General features: G+C 47.4%; 1 protein-coding gene across 2 annotated transcripts in view; it reads right to left on the bottom strand.

The window, feature by feature from the left end:
- Positions 1-12,349, bottom strand: part of tmem98 (transmembrane protein 98) — a 68,007-nt gene extending 55,658 nt beyond the window's left edge. Inside the window, exon 1 of one of the 2 annotated variants that reach the window (XM_078424744.1) lies at positions 12,259-12,349. The gene's annotated coding sequence lies outside the window, so the exon portion shown is untranslated. The remainder of the gene's footprint in view (positions 1-12,258) is intronic. The other variant, XM_078424743.1, reaches the window with a different exon arrangement.
- Between the last annotated feature and the right edge of the window lie 5,031 nt (positions 12,350-17,380).

Below are 17,380 nucleotides of genomic sequence, written 5' to 3'. Positions count from 1 at the left end.
CCTGTTCTCATGCTGTTTGACTTTGTGCCTACCTGGGTCCTGGAATTTATTGAACATTGGCCCAAATCCATTTTGAAAATGTGCTTGGATGTTTTAGCGCCAGAAAGAAATTGTAAATCAAGACCTGTAAATTTTTCAGTCCAATCAATGTCATCCAATTTCACACATCTCACCACATTTAATTAGAGAACAGCATCAGGTGTTAAATCACATAGGAACGTCACATAGGAACATCACATTAAATCACATAGGAATGTCAGAGCAGGAGCCATCCACCCTTTAGCAAGATTAACTGATCTCTCATCTCAAACCCATTTTCCTTCACTATTCCCACATTACTTGAAGGCCTATGTCCAGAAATCTATTGATCTCTGCTCTGAATGAACTCAATGAATTAGACCATGGCTCTCAGAGAATTCCAGATGCCAGCATCGTGACTGAAGAAAATTTACCTCACCATTCATAGTCTGAAACTATGTACTAGACACTTAGTCTGGGGAAATATCCACACTACATCTGTCAGATATCCCTCTGGTAGCAACCCACTGCCATCTCACACGTTGACTGACCTGGAAAGGTACAAGAGGAGAGGGAGACAGCTCTCACTAAAGCAACATACCAGTTCAGCTTCATGAGTTAGAATGGGTCCATGAGTGAGGAGGGTCGGGGCACCCCAGTAGAACCTGAAACGAGGTGATTAAGTGGTGCCCATTAAGAATGAAAATCTTCACATCATGGGGCAATGATGAAAGAAGTTTCATGATCTCACAAGAGATATTAAGATGCACACGGCAGCATAGACCTGCTAGATGCAGATCACCAGAGAAAGTCTAGTTTAAGTGGGGGTTGTTAAACAAGGCACACACATCAAGAATTAGAAAAATGGTTTAGTAAGCTACAATTGGAGCAGAGATTTACATCCTCATAGTTACATTAGAGCAGGTTGCTTTATCCAGTTGGTTATGGCAATTGGTTCCTCCTGCCTGATTATTTATTGACTATCTTGATATTGGGAATGGAGTGTGAGGAGGATCACTTGGTTTGCACTGGGGATATTGATTTTGCTGGCTCTATTAGGGAGTCACATATACACTGCACTGCTTAGCCTGCCTCTCCAATTACAAGAGACTAAACAGGGACAGCTGGTATTTCACCGCTGCACAGAAAAAGGTTAACCCAACTATTTCTTACAGCTTTGTAGACAGATGTTTATTCCAGCGTTGCACAGACAGATGTTTATTCCATGATGCACAGACAGATGTTTATTCCATGATGCACAGACAGAGGTTATCCCTGCACTACGCATGCAACTATTTCTTACAGTTTTGTAGACAGATGTTTATTCCAGCGTTGCACAGACAGATGTTTATTCCATGATGCACAGACAGAGGTTATCCCTGCACTACGCATGCAACTATTTCTTACAGTGTTGTACAGATAGATGTTTATTGCAGTGCAGCATGGACAGATGTTTATTCCAGCAATTTAAGGTGAGAGGAGAAAGACTTAATGGGGACCTGAGGAGCAACTTTTTCACTAAAAGGATGGTTGGTTTATGGATAAAGCTACTAGAGGAGGTCATTGATGCAGGTACTATAACAGCCTTTATAAGACAAATGGACATAGTTTGATGCTATGACTCTATGACCAACTGCTGCCAGTATTGTTGCTACTTTATTTAGTGTGGGACTTACCAGAGGTCAGTTAGCCATAGAGTCTCACAGCGTGGAAACAGGCCCTTTGGCCCAAACCGGCCTATACGTCATAGAAACATAGAAAAATAGGTGCAGGAGTAGGCCATTTGACCCTTTGAGCCAGCACTGCCATTCAATGTGATCATGGCTGATCATCTAAAATCAGTACCCCGCTCCTGCTTTCTCCTTGATTCCCTTAGCCCTAAGAGCTAAATCTAAATCTCTCTTGAAAACATCCAGTGAATTGGCCACTGTGGCAGAGAATTCGACAGATTCACAACTCTCTGGGTGAAGAAGTTTTTCCTCATCTCAGTCCTAAATGGCTTACCCCTTATTCTTAAACTGTGACCCCTGGTTCTGGTCCAGGTCCCATCTGCACTAGTCCGACCTGCCTGCCCATATCCATGTCAAAACGTTTCTTCAATGTTGGGATAGTCCCTGTCTCAACTACTTCCTCCGGCAACTTGTGTTGAGAGATATTGAGAGAGTTGTTGAAATTGGTGTGTTTCATATTGTTAAAAGCATAAACAGAAATTGCAAAAAATTGCCCACAAAGTATCTAAAGGTTTTACAGGGTTTTCACTCCGATATAAAATCATTTGAATCTGATGAAGTGAACCGTAAGTTAAACTGCAGGCCCCCATCTCCAGAACAACCAGAACTAATAGCCAGTTCTCCATAGAGACCAGGAGCTTGTGTAAACCTGCAGTGTAAATGCTGGTTTTCAACACAGTTTGCTTCTCCTCACCAAACCTACATAACAAACAGTGTTTATATTATGCATGTTAATGTAATTCTCGGAAATAATGTGCTCACTCAACCTTTGTACTGAATCCTTTTTATTACATCTTAATTTGCCCAACCTCTAATCACAAACACTAGAGCTTGTCTTTTTTCACAATTTAACCCTTTAAATTCTGGTTTCAGAGAGATGAATCTGTACTGGACTCTCTGCAACGCCACTGTACACTTTCTGATGCACTGTCCAAAATGAACACAGTACCTGAGATACAGTCAAGCCAAACATCACAAGTTTATAAGTTCTAGGTGCAGAATTAGACCATTCGGCCCATCAAGTCTACTCCACCATTCAATCATGGCTGATCTATCTTTCCCTCTCAACCCCATTCTCCTGCCTTCTCCCCATAATCCCTGACACCCGTACTAATCAAGAATCTGCCAATCTCTGCCTTAAAAATATCCATTGATTTGACCTCCACAGCCGTTTGTGGCAATGAATTCCACAGATTCACCACCCTCTGTCGAAAGAAATTCCTCCACATCTCCTTTCAAAGGTTATGTTCTTTTATTTTGAACCAATGGCCTCTGGTCCTAGAGTCTCCCACAAGTGGAAACATCTTCTCCACATTCACTCTGTCCAAGCCTTTCAAAGCTCGCATAAGTGAGCACCACCTTCCCTCTCTTGTTCTCCAGCTCTTGATCCGTATCTTGGACCCTCGGCACACCAGGCACTCAGTACATTTGATTTGTCAACATTTCATCCAAAGTTTCCATCATCAAAATCCACCTACCTTAACACTGTCCAATTACAGTCTATGTTCTTTCCTGGCTTACAACTTACTGTGTCTCCCAGTTTATTGTCCTGTGCAAACCTACACTTTTGGCTTGGTACCATCACTTCCAAGTTATTGAGAATGAATAGTACAGCGCAGAAATGGGCCTTCCAGCCCACAATGTTTGTGCCAAACATAATGCCGTTAAGCTGATCTCCTCTACCTGCACATGAGATTCACCAGGATGCTGCCAGGGATGAAAGGCCTCGGCTATGAGGAGAGACTGAGCAGACTGGGGTTGTTTTCCCTGGAGCAGAGAAGGCTGAGAGGGGACATGATCGAGGTGTACAAGATCATGAGGGGCATAGATAAGGTAGATGGCGGGGAACTTCTTCCACTGGTGGAAGGTTCAACAACGAGGGGACATAGATACAGGGTAAGGGGAGGGAGGTTTCGGGGAGATGTGAGAAATAACTTTTTCACCCAGAGGGTGGTTGGAGTCTGGAACTCACTGCCTGGGGTGGTGGTGGAGGCGGGAACACTCACAACGTTTAAGAGGCATTTGGATGGGCACTTGAAATGCTACAACATTCAGGGCTACGGTCCAAATGCGGGAAAATGGGATTAAAATTAGACTGTGTTTGGTAACGGCGGCACGAACACGACGGGCCGAAGGGCCTCTTTCTGTGCTGTAGGACTCTATGACTCTGTGATCTATATCCCTCTCTTCCCTGCACTTCCACATGTATATCTAAAAGCCTCATAATGGACATTATCACATCTGCCTCCACCACCACACCTCCATTAAACTTTCCCCCTTTCACATTTTAGCCATGCCCTCCAGTGTTGGGCATTTCTATCTGGGAATAAAGTCGTCAATTTTATTTGTATAGCACATTTAAAAACAACCCACATGTTGACCAAAGTGCTGTACATCAGTTCAGGTACGAAGAATGAACATACAATGGCACACAAACATAACAGCACATACATAAACAGTTCACAGTGCCCCCTCAGAGGGCTCCAAATGCTAGGGACTTAAAGGAGTCGATAGAGGGGGCAGTTCTGATGGGGAGAGGGATGCTGTTCCACAGTCTAGGAGCTACAACCGCAAAAGTGCGGTCACCCCTGAGCTTAAGCCTAGACCGCGAGATAGTGAGTAGCCCCAAGCCCCAAGGTTCTGATTGTCTACCCTATCTATGCCTCTCCTAATTTTATATAATTCTATCAAGCATCCCCTCAACCTCCAATGTTCCAGAGAAAACAATCCAAGTCTATCCAACCTCTCCCCGTAGCTGAAACCTCTAATCCAGGCAGCATTCTGTTGAACATCCTCTGCACCCTTCTTCAAACTCTCCACATCTTTCCTGTAATGGGGCGATCAGAACTGTACACAATACTCTAAATGAGGCCTAACCAAAATCATATCTTCTTCTTCTTAAGCCCTTTGCTCCTCTAGGGAGCATAGGCCATTGACAAATGTCCTCCACCTCACTCGGTTGTTGGCGGTTCTTTCGAGATCTCCCCAGTTGAGCCACTCCCAGACATTTCTGCCTGGACACCTCTTCTCCAGCTGTTCCTGGGGCGACCTCTTTACCTTTTCCTTGGGGGTTCCATTTCAGTGCTTGCCGGTGATGTTTGTGGCAGGTTTTCTGAGGGTGTGTGCAATCCAACTCCATTTTCTCTTTCGAATTTGTAAGTCAATGGGATCCTGGCTTGTTCTTTTCCACAGGTCCACATTGCTTACTTTGTCTCTCCTCCAGATGTTTAGTATTCTCCTGAGGCAGGTGTTAATGAATGTTTGCAGCCTGTTTGTTGTGTGTTTTGTTGTTTTCCATGTCTCTGATCCATACAGCATTACCTGTTTCACATTTGAATTAAAGATGCATATTTTGGTGTTGATTGAGATGTATTTTAAACTCCAGATCTTCCTGAGCATGTTAAACATCACCCTAGCCTTATTGATTCTGCTTTTTATGTCTGCACCTGCCCCTCCGGTGGTGTCCACAACACTGCCTAGGTATGTGAATGTTTCTACCTCCTCCAGGGCAGTGCTGTGCATGAGGATAGGGTTGGTGGTTTTGGAGTGGATCTTCATCACCTGTGTCTTCGCTGTATTGGGTGTAAGACCAAGTTTTGTTGCAGCTTGTAAGAGTCTGTCCGTCTTCTCCTGCATTGTATCTGTGTGTGTGAAAGGAGAGCTATGTCGTCTGCAAAATCAAGGTCATCTAGCTGCTCCCATATTGTCCACTGAATTCCATTTCTTTTCCCTTCCGTTGTTTCCATCATGATCCAGTCAATTGCCAGGAGGAACAGGAATGGTGACAGTAGACATCCCTGCTTGACGCCCGTCTTGACACTAAAGCTCTGGGAGAGCTGGCCTGCATGCATAACTTTGCATGAGGTTCCATCATACGAGTTCTTGATTAAGTTTATGATCTTGGTGGGAATTCCATAGTGGTCCATTAGGCACCTGTCCTGTCTAAGCTGTCAAACGTTTTCTCAAAGTCGATGAAGTTGATGTACAGGGACATGTTCCATTCAATAGACTGTTCAATGATGATGCGTAGTGTTGCTATGTGGTCTGTGCATGAGCGATCCTTCCTGAATCCTGCTTGCTGGTCCCGTAGCCTCTCGTCTACAGCTTCCTAAACACGGTTGAGGATGACCCGGTTGAGAAGGACCCAAAAGCACAAGGAGTGGATAACACTAGAAACCCTCAACACAATCCAACAGACGAGAAAGTTCAAAGAGAAGGTGAACAACTCAAGAAAAGCTGAAAAGGCTTTGGCCTAAAAGGAGTACAACAGGTGCCACAAAGAAGTGCGAAAGAACATCAGGAGGGACAAGAGAACACTAGTGGAGAGGCTAGCCAAGGAGGCAGAAATTGTGGCGACTCAAAGGAACATGAGGGAGTTGTATACCATCACAAGGAAACTGTCCGGAACACACCTGCACGGTAATAAACCAATTACAGACAAAAACGGCCAACTGCTTTCAACCCAGGAGGAGCAGCTGGACAGATGGGTAGAGCATTTCGAAGAAGTCCTAAACAGGCCACCACCGGCAGTGCAGCCACATATTCCCAAAACCAGGATACCACTACATATTAAGTGTGATAGACCAACAAAATCAGAAATAAAGGCTGCAATCAAGCAACTGAAAACTGGCAAGGCAGCTGGCCCTGATAATATTCCACCTGAAGCCCCTAAAGTAGATATAGACTCATCAACAGGCATGCTCGACGGCTACTTTGGGAGAATTTGGGAGGAGGAAAAGACACCCACAGAATGGGCAGAGGGACACAATGTGAAACTGCCAAAAAAAGGTGACCTAAAAAAATGTAACAACTACCAAGGGATCACCCTACTTTCTGTACCCAGTATAATTCTCAACCAAAACCATTATGACTTCCTGACTTATTTTCTCAATGCTCCCAGCAATGAAGCATACCATACGCCTTCATTACTACTGTAATTACTTATGCTGCCACCTTTAGTGAGTTACTAGACCAAGTGGACCGATGGGCCCAAACCTCTCCTGCATTGGTGCAGCACCCTTTCCTCCCCCCCCTCCCTTGTCCGCCCCCCCCTCCCAAGTATTAATATATAGATGAACGGACTCCAAGATCCCCCTGCTCATCAATGCAATTTAGGGTCTCACCATTCACTGTGACTCTATCCATACTTTCCCCTACATTCAACCACCCAATGTGCAACACCTCACATTTGCTCGGGTTAAACTCCATCTGCCATTCGTCTGCCCATTTCTGCAGCTGGTCCATATCCGACTGTAAAGGATGTTCCTTTAGGAAGGAGATGACAAGGAATTTCTTTAGTCAGAGGATGGTGAATCTGTGGAATTATTTGCCACACATGACTATGGAGGCCGTCAATGGATATTTTTAAGGTAGAAATAGATAGATTCTTGATAAGTTCAGGTGTCAGGGGTTATGGGGAGAAAACAAGGGAATGGGGTTAGGAGGGAGAGATAGATCAGTCATGATTAGCCTAATTCCTATGCCTATTAAGTAATAGGCCTATTAAGTAAATGACCTTATGACAGTCCTCATAGACATTGCCAACAACCTATCTACCAACCAAGTCACATCTGAAAAGCTCAACCAGACTAGTGCCATGGGACAACAGGTTGACAACTCCAGGCCAACTCTCCGTGATCACCTGTACCCACATTGATCACCTGGACCCACACTAACCACCTGTACCCACACTGACCACCTGTACCCACACTGACTGCAGTCACCTGTACCCACACTGACTGTGGTCACCTGTACCCACACTGACTGCAGTCACCTGTACCCACACTGACTGCAGTCACCTGTACCCACACTGACTGTGGTCACCTGTACCCACACTGACTACCTGTACCCACACTGACCACCTGTACCCACACTGACTGTGGTCACTTGTACCCACACTGACCACCTGTACCCTCACTGACTGGTCATCTGTCCCCACACTGACCATCTGTACCCACATTGGCTGTGGTCACCTGTACCCACACTGACCACCTGTACCCACACTGACCACCTGTACCCACACTGACCACCTGTACCCACACTGATCACTTGTAACCGCACTGGCTGTGGTCACCTGTACCCACACTGACCACCTGTACCCACACTGACCACCTGTACCCACACTGACTGTGGTCATCTGTACCCACACTGACCACCTGTACCCACACTGACTGTAGTCATCTGTACCCACACTGACCACCTGTACCCACACTGATTACTCAGTACCCAGGCTGATGGAATGACCTTTCCAAACACCGATCGTTATCTGGTGCTCACATTGACTGATCAGTTGGTGTTTTGGAAGACTGTTGGAGCAGACTGCATTTGTCCCCAGTTCAGTCACTCTGGCTCCAAGCTTAAACCCCAGTAACAATCCACACCTGATGATGACTGACATCCACACATGATGATGACAGCTTCCAGTTCCTGCTTTCATCAAAATAGTAAATCGCCACTGACAATGCTCAATATTCAAGTCTGCATTCCAGTATTGAATTAACCTTAGAAAAGTTAAGGCAAATGGTTCTGAGTTTCCATATTGTTTCTCACCTGTCTCTATTGTTGCACACCTTTCTCTACTTTGGCATCTGGTGTGATGGAGAACAGTCCACCCTGTTGTGGGGGATTTCACTGTTTCTCCCACAATGTCCATACTCGAGCCTGCCTGCCTGTTGGGTTATGGGTGGGAGTCCGGAATGTGAATGTCACCTGGTGTCCTCATTTCATGTCTAGACTCAATGAAGCAGATTATAGTGGTGGGTATACCATAACTTTATAGAGCAATACAACACAGTCGACCAGTCAAACTCGTCAATGCCGACACATGCGTTTTAGAGATATAGCATGGAAACAGGCCCTTTGGCCCACCAGCACATTAGTTCTATTGTACACACGAGGGACAATTTCCGAAAGCCAATTAACCTAAACACCTGCACGTATTTAGAATGTGGGAAGAATTCTTTGCCACAGAAGGCTGTGGAGGCTAAGTCAGTGGATATATTTAAGGCAGAGATAGATAGATTCTTGATTAGTATGGCTGTCAGGGGTTATGGGGAGAAGGCTGGAGAATGGGGTTTGGAGGGAGAGATAGATCAGCCGTGATTGAATGGCGGAGTAGGCTTGAATGGCCTAATTCTGCTCCTATCACTTATGAAACCAGAGCACCTGGAGAAAACCCACGTGGTCACAGGGAGAACGTACAAACTCCGTACAGACAGCACCCGCAGTCAGAATCGAACCCAGGTCTCTGGCACTGTAAGGCAGCAACTCTACCGCTGTGCTTATCCAAGCTAATTCAATTTGCCCATATTTGACCCACATCTCTCTTAACATTCCTATCCATAAACCTGTCCAAATGTATTTTAAGTGATGTTATACCGGCCTCAACCACTTTCACTGGCAGCTCATTCCATATATCTCTTTCTCTGTGGAAAAAGTTGTCCCTCAGGACCCTTTTAGATCTTTCTCTCTAAATCTATGTCCTCAGGTGTTTGATTTTCCTTCCCTGAGATCAAGACTGCATTCATTCATCTCATCTATGCCCAGTGGCCTATTGATATGTTGTCCTAATTGAGATCCATTTGGTGCAGATTGTGGATCGAGACTTTTATCTTCGGTCTTGTTTGGCTTCGCCCTGCATGCTATGATTACCCAATAACCTACTGACAACTCACATGAGTTTCTGCCTTCAATGTGACCTCACCATCAAACACACCTTCCCATTCCCACCCCTTTCCTCAGAGATCACTGCTTCCACAACTCTTTGGTTAACTCATCCTTTCTCACCCAAGCCCCTCTCCAGGTACTTTCCCCAGCAACAGCACGAGATGTGACACCTGTCCCTACACCTCCTCGCTCACCTCCATCCAGGGAGTTCAGCAGTCCTTCCAGGTGAGACAGAGGTTTACGTGCACCTCCTCAAACCTCATCTACTGTATCTGGTGTTCCCGATGTGGCCTCCTGTACATCGGCAAGACCAAGTGTAGACGAGTTGACTGTTTTGCCGAACTTGCACTCATAGTCATAGTCATAGATTGATACAGTGTGGAAACAGGCCCTTCGGCCCAACTCACTCACACCAGCCAACAATGTCCCAGCTACCTTAATCCCACTTGCCTGCGCTTGGTCCATAACCCTCCAAACCTGTCCAACTGTTTCTTAAATGATGGGATAGTCCAAACCTCCTCTGGTAGCTTGCTCCATACACCCATCATCCTCTGTGTGAAAAAGTTACCCCTCGGATTCCAATTAAATCTTTTCCCCTTCACCTTGAACCTATGTCCTCTGGTCCTAGGTTCCCCTACTCTGGGTAAAAGACTCTGTGCATCTACCCGATCTATTCCGCTCATTATTTTATATACTCGTTCTGCCAAATCTCCTGGTTGTTAACCATTTTAACTCCCCATCCCATTCTCATGTGGACCTTTCTATCCTGAGCCTCCTCCATTGCCAGAGTGAGGCCACACGCAAATTGGAGGAAGAGCACCTCATATTCTGCCGGAATCCTCCCCAGGATAGCTTACTGGGGACACCATTATGTCAGTGCAATAGTTGAATTCTCCAATTTTAGGTAACTAACCATCATACCATCAACTGCCGATTGAAGTGAGAAGGAACTTTTTCACTCAGAGTTGTGAATTTGTGGAATTCTCTCCACAGAGGGTAGTGGAGGCCAAATCACTGGATGAATTTAATAGAGAGTTAGATAGAGCTCTGGGGGCTAGTGGAATCAAGGGATATGGGGAGAAATTGGGCACAGGTTACTGATTGTGGATGATCAGCCATGATCACAATGAATGGCGGTGCTGGCTCGAAGGGCCAAATGGCCTCCTCCCGCACCTATTTTCTATGTTTCTATGATTGATATCTACTTCTCTAACGTCACGTAACCCTTGCTTTCCCTCTCTCTCCATCCCTCTTCCATCCTAGTCCCTGATTAAATTTCATCTTTGTAGCTTCGATGTCACCTTCCCCTGGCTAACAGTGATCTATTCTACATTTTGCTTGAGCTACGTCCCCTTTGATGTATCATTTTCACACCTTATCTTCCATATCTCTGTGTCCAGTATTTTGTGTCCAGCTACTATAAACCGACTGATTCCCACAGCTATCTGGACTATACCTCCTCCCACCTGCATCTGGCAAAGATGCTACTGCCTACACTCAATTTTTCTATGTTTGCTTCATTTGCTTCTAAGTTGAGGATTTTCCATTCTAGGATATCTGAGATGTCTTTCTTTAGCCAATGTAGTTTCTCCCAGCCTGTCATAGATGGGTCCCCCACCTGTGCCTCCTCTGTGCTCTTGCTCTAGTTCAGCTCTTGCTTTCCCTCTCCCCAGACAGAACAGTATTGCCCTGGCTTTAACTTTTACCCCACCAGCCTCCACATCCAACACATATTTCTCTGACATGTCTGCCATCTTCAATGTAATCCCACCACCAGTCACCTTCCCCATCTCCATTCCTTACTGCTTTCCGCAAAGACTGTTCCCTCCTCAACTCCTTGCTTCACTCGTCCTTCCCACCCAAACCACCCGCTCCCCAGGTACTTTCCCCAGCAACCGCAGAAGATGTAACGCCTGTCCCTATGCTACGGTCTTGGAGGGGAAGATGCTCCTCAAACTGCGGAGCATCCTGGACAATACAGCTCATGACATACTGGTCAACCTGAGGAGCACCTTCAGCAACAGACTGGTCCCACCAAGATGGAGCACAGAACGCCACAGGAGATCCTTCTTCCCTGTGGCTATCAAACTGCACAACTTCTGTCGTGGGCTAGACTGACCCCCCACTCCCCCCACTCCTCTCCCCTCCCCCCCCCCCCCCCCCCCACCCAGCCACAATCTTTGCACACCCCCAATCCTTTCCACTGATCACTTTAATTTCATGTACCTTGTGTTTATGACTGTTGGCAGACCAATTTCCTCCTGGGATAAATAAACTTCTATCGTATCGTAAAACGAAATGTGTAATTTCTTTAATATGCTCGAGGACCCTTGATTATAGAGGAGAGGGGAGTTTCAAGATCAAATCTTCAAACCTTTACAAAACTCAAAGAAGTCTTCGTCTTTCATTGAGAAAACACCGGGGGGGGGGGGGGGGGGGGGGGCTGGTGAAATTGGCCGGCCAGGTTTCATCCCCCCCCCCCCCCCAATCCCCATGAAAACTATGACCCCCTCAACACCCTCCTGACCCACCTGGCCACCGCAACAGATGCACCGCTGCCCGGCACCGCCAGAGTTGCAACCCTCCCGCCAGCGAACGATCACACCAACTTCCCACCTCGGGGACCTCTGTGAAGAAGTTTCAGAGGGTGGGTCTTGCCCGTGTTTGACAGAAGCCGCCCGGGGCCGCGAGGTAACAGACAGAGCAGACAACACTCGGTACACTGGGCAATGCTGAGCAATCCCTGCCCTTCAATATTCAGCAGCAAGACCGGCCCAGACCCTGCCCCTGCCCCTGACACCAACAGACACACAGACAGCAAGCGGCTACACTGCATGGTACTCACCCCCACGGCAAGCCAAGGACCCTCCGCCCAGTTACATGGCTGGGGAGAGATCCAGCCCAGAGGCAGGAAGTGGCCCAGAGGGAGAATGAGGTACCCTGGAATGTTGCTAATGCCTTTAATAGGATCAGAGCACAATCCAGCCGGAGTCTGCACCTCCCCCCACTGCACGGAGCAACTCCATTCAACCAAGTCATCTGCACTCACTCCCCCCTCCCCCACAGACCGACAGTATGTTTCTCATTAACTCCCCACACTCACATCTGCACGGGATGATCGTTATGAACACACAACTAACTACAAGCCTGAGCATGGCTGAGTCTGACAGAAGTTTGTAGGAAGGAACTGCAGATGCTGGTTTAAACCGAAAAGACACACAAAGCTGGAGTAACTCAGCATCTCTGGAGAAAAGGAATAGGTGATGTTTTGGATTGAGACCCTTCTTCAGACTGTGTCCTCCACTATCTGCCATCTGATACACTATCGTTGTATCTCCCTCCACTACCACCCCTGGCACTACCGATACGCGCCATTCTCCATGTAAAATACAGGCCACACACATCTCCTGGGTCGGTGATGTTTCAGGTTGGTTCAATATGCATGAATACATTACAGTCCTGACCGTTTTGGCATCAACATTGACTTCTCTAACTTCAGATAGTCCCTGCTTTCCCTCTCTATCCCCTTCCCCCTTCCCAGTTCTCCCACCAGTCTTCTTGTCTCCTACTACATCCTATCTTTGTCCCGCTCCATCCCCTGACATCAGTCTGAAGAAGGGTCTTGACCCAAAATGTCACCCATTCCTTCTCTCCGGAGATGCTGCCCGACCCGCTGAGTTACTCCAGCATTTTGTGTCATGACCCCACAGACGAGCCTGTCTGCCTGTCCACTGGCCTGTCCCACTTCGGCGATTATTAAGGCGACTGCCGGCGACTAGGCTGTCGCCGCACGGTTGCCGGGGTGTCGCCGCACGGTTGCTGGGGTGTCGCGGGCACGGTTGCCGGGGTGTCGCGGGCACGGTTGCCAGGGTGTCGCCGCACGGTCGTGAGTCATCTCCAATGAGTCGTAGCTGTTCTCGGACCATCGCGGAAATTTCTCTCAGGACGAAAATTTTCGGCGACAGCTGGCTTGACGCCAATGATCATTGCTTGTCGATTCCTGTCGCCAGGTTGTCGCCCAGGTGACTTTGGTTGTCGCCGGTGCTGATCCACCTTTTATAAGAATTTTGTTTGTTTGAATAAAGTAAATTTTGGACATTTTGACCAAAGATTGATGTTTGAAGTTATTGTATTTTAGAGTAGTTTCTCACGGCATCTCTTTCAAATATTTTAATTTCATTTATTTTGACCAATAAAACAAACACAAACACAAGCATTGCACTGCATTGAAAAGCGAACTCTTTTCATTTATTTTGACATTGCACTGTATTGGGTCCCTTCAGGGACAAGTGCTTCAACCACACAGACCTCTTCTTGGGTTTCTTCATCCCCATTCTTCTTGTCCTTCTGTCTTGCAGAATTTTAAGCATGACGGCCACTGCAAGCAGCAGGGCTTGCGTTTGATGTAAGAGCAATGCCATCATATGTTGCTTCCTGGCAGTCATGATGTTGAATGATCGGAGACTATCCAAACCCATTTCTGCGCCAAACGTACGTGAAACAGCAACCGTTGTCATCAGTTGTGACCGACAGGTCGTAGCTTGTCGAGGGTGGAGGTAGGTTGACTTCGGTTGTCGTAGCTTGTCGTAGATGCTGTCGTAGGTGGACGTCCTAGGTCGCGACAACTGGGTCGCCGGCAGCTGGCCATCGCCTAGGTGGTAGGTTGTCATAGCTTGTCGTAGGCATTGTCGTAGGGGGAGACGTAGGCATTGTCGTAGGGGGAGACGTAGGCATTGTCGTAGGGTTTTTCGGCGATCTGCTACGACTTTGACAGTCGCCAGCAATCGTCTTAAAAATGGCGGAAGTAGGACAGGCCCTTTAATCTCAAAGACCATCACTGATCTCATCACTTCCGGCTCTCTGCCCTCTAAAGCCTCCAACCTTATCATTCCCCAGCCCTGCACGGCCCGATTTTAACTTCTCCCCAAAATCCACAAAGAGAACTGTCCTGGCAGACTCATTGTTTCTGTCTGTTCATGTCCCACCAAATTAATTTCCACCTACCTCGACTCCATCCTATCCCCCCTGGTCCAATCCCTTCCTACCGATGTCCAATACACCTCACATGCTCTCTGTCTCCTCAATAACTTCCTTTTTTCCAGGCCCCCACTCCCTCATCTTTACTGTGGATGTCGTCACTCTACACCTCCAACCCCCATCAGGAGGGTCTCCATTTCTTCCTCGTCCGTAGAACCAGCCAATTTCCATCTACCAACACTCTCCTCCGCCTGGCAGAGCTGGTCTTTACCCTCAACAACTTCTCCTTCGACTCCTTCCACTTCCTCCAAATCCAAAGTGTAGCTATGGGCACTCACATGAGCCCCAGCCATGCCTGCCTCTTTGTAGGGTACGTCGAACAATACCTGTTCCAGGCATACACTGGCCCTATCCCCGAACTCTACCTCCGCTACATTGACGACTGTATTGGTGCTACCTCTTGTACCCATGCAGAACTCATGGACTTCATCAATTTCACCATTAATTTCCATCCTGTTCTTAGATATACTTGGACCACCTTCAAAATCTCCCTATCGTTTCTGGATCTCACCATCTCCATCGCAGGAGACAGACTAGTGACCGACATCTACTACAAACCTACTAACTCCCATAGCTATCTTGAATACACTTCTTCCCACTCTGTTTCCTGTAAAAATGCTATCCCCTACTCCCAATTCTTCCGTCTACGCCACATCTGCGCTCAGGATGAGGTGTTCCACACTAGGGCATCAGAGATGTCCTCATTCTTTAGGGAAATTCTTCCGTGATAGATGAGGCTCTCACTAGGGCCTCCTCTATATCCCGCAGCTCTGCTCTTGCTCCCCCTCGCCCTATTCGTAACAAGGACAGAGTCCTCCTTGTCCTCACCTTCCACCCCATCAGCCGTCGGATGTAACATATTATCCTCCAACATTTCCGCCACCTCCAACGGGATCCCACTACTGGCCACATCTTCCCATCTCCACCCCTTTCTGCTTTCCGCAGAGACCTTTCCCTCTGAAACTCCCTGGTCCACTCGTCCCTTCCCACCTAAACCACCCCCTCCCTAGGTTCTTTCCCCTGCAACCGCAGGAGATGCAACACCTGTCCCTTTACCTTACCCCTCGACTCTATCCAAGGACCCAAACAGTCAATCCAGGTGAGGCAGAGGTTCACTTGCACCTCCTCCAACCTCATCTCCTGTATCCGCTGTTCCAGGTGTCAACTTTTCTATATCGGCGAGACCAAGCGCAAGCTCGGCGATCGTTTCACTGAATACCTCCGCTCAGTCCGTCTTAACCAATCTGATATTCCGGTGGCTCAGCACTTTAACTCCCCCTCCCATTCCCAATCTGATCTTTCTGTCCTGGGCCTCCTCCATTGCCAAAGTCAGGCCCAGCACAAATTGGAGGAACATCACCTCATATTTCGCTTGGGTAGTTTAGCGGTATCAACATTGACTTCTCTAACTTCAGATAGTCCCTGCTTTCCCTCTCTATCACCTCCCCTTCCCAGTTCTTCCACTAGTCTTCCTGTCTCCTACTACAACCTATCTTTGTCCCGCCCTATCCCCTGACATCAGTCTGAAGAAGGGTCTCGACCCGAAATGTCACCCATTCCTTCTCTCCAGAGATGCTGCCTGACCCGCTGAGTTACTCCAGCATTTTGTGTCTACCATCCTGACCCAAAACGTCACCCATACATGTTCTCCAGAGATGCAGCCTGACTTGCTGAATTTCTCCAGCATTTTGTGTCTTCTTTTATAAACCCCAATCTGCAGTTCCTTGAGTCTCCCAAGTTTTTATTTAGGTTTTGGTTTATTATTGTCATACGTACCAAGATACAGTGAATGGCCTTGTTTTGCACGCATTCCAATCAAGTCAAAGATTACATTCAATACATTCAAGTCAAACTCAATGACAATAATTAAAGCAAAACCAAAGATACAGAGTGCAGAATATAGTGTCAGCATTGTTGCACATCAGTTCCCGAGACAAAGTTCATTGTCCGCAATGAAGTGGAAGTAAATTGGACAATCTGGATGTGTTGTGATCTGGCTGTATTGCGCCCTGATCCTATTAATCAACATTTAGCTACATTCCAGGGTATCTCATCCCCTCTATTGTCCTCCCTCCTCTGCCGGCCTTCAGTCTGGTTACCATCCCAGCAATGTCATTGTGGCCAGAGGGTCCTCAGTTTGCGATGATTCATAGAGTGATGCAGAGTTCCAACATGACCACACCAGCCAACATGACCACACCAGCCAACATGACCACACCAGCCAACATGACCACACCAGCCAACATGACCACACCAGCCAACATGACCACACCAGCCAACATGACCACACCAGCCAACATGACCACACCAGCCAACATGACCACACCAGCCAACATGACCACACCAGCCAACATGACCACACCAGCCAACATGTCCACACCAGCCAACATGACCACACCAGCCAACATGACCACACCAGCCAACATGACCACACCAGCCAACATGACCACACCAGCCAACATGACCACACCAGCCAACATGACCACACCAGCCAACATGACCACACCAGCCAACATGTCCACACCAGCCAACATGACCACACCAGCCAACATGACCACACCAGCCAACATGACCACACCAGCCAACATGACCACACCAGCCAACATGACCACACCAGCCAACATGACCACACCAGCCAACATGACCACACCAGCCAACATGACCACACCAGCCAACATGACCACACCAGCCAACATGACCACACCAGCCAACATGACCACACCAGCCAACATGACCACACCAGCCAACATGACCACACCAGCCAACATGACCACACCAGCCAACATGACCACACCAGCCAACATGTCCCAGCTACACTAGTCCCACCTGCCCGCGTTTGGTCCATATCCCTCCAAACTTGTTCTGTCCATGTACCTGTCTAACTGTTTCTTAAACCTTGGGATAGTCCCAGCTTCAACTACCTCCTCTGG

The sequence above is a fragment of the Rhinoraja longicauda genome, chromosome 29, assembly GCF_053455715.1.
Source record: "Rhinoraja longicauda isolate Sanriku21f chromosome 29, sRhiLon1.1, whole genome shotgun sequence".
Taxonomy (NCBI): domain Eukaryota; kingdom Metazoa; phylum Chordata; class Chondrichthyes; order Rajiformes; family Arhynchobatidae; genus Rhinoraja; species Rhinoraja longicauda.
The sequence above is the reverse complement of the archived record's forward strand: the minus strand, read 5'-3'. Positions and strand labels throughout refer to the sequence as shown.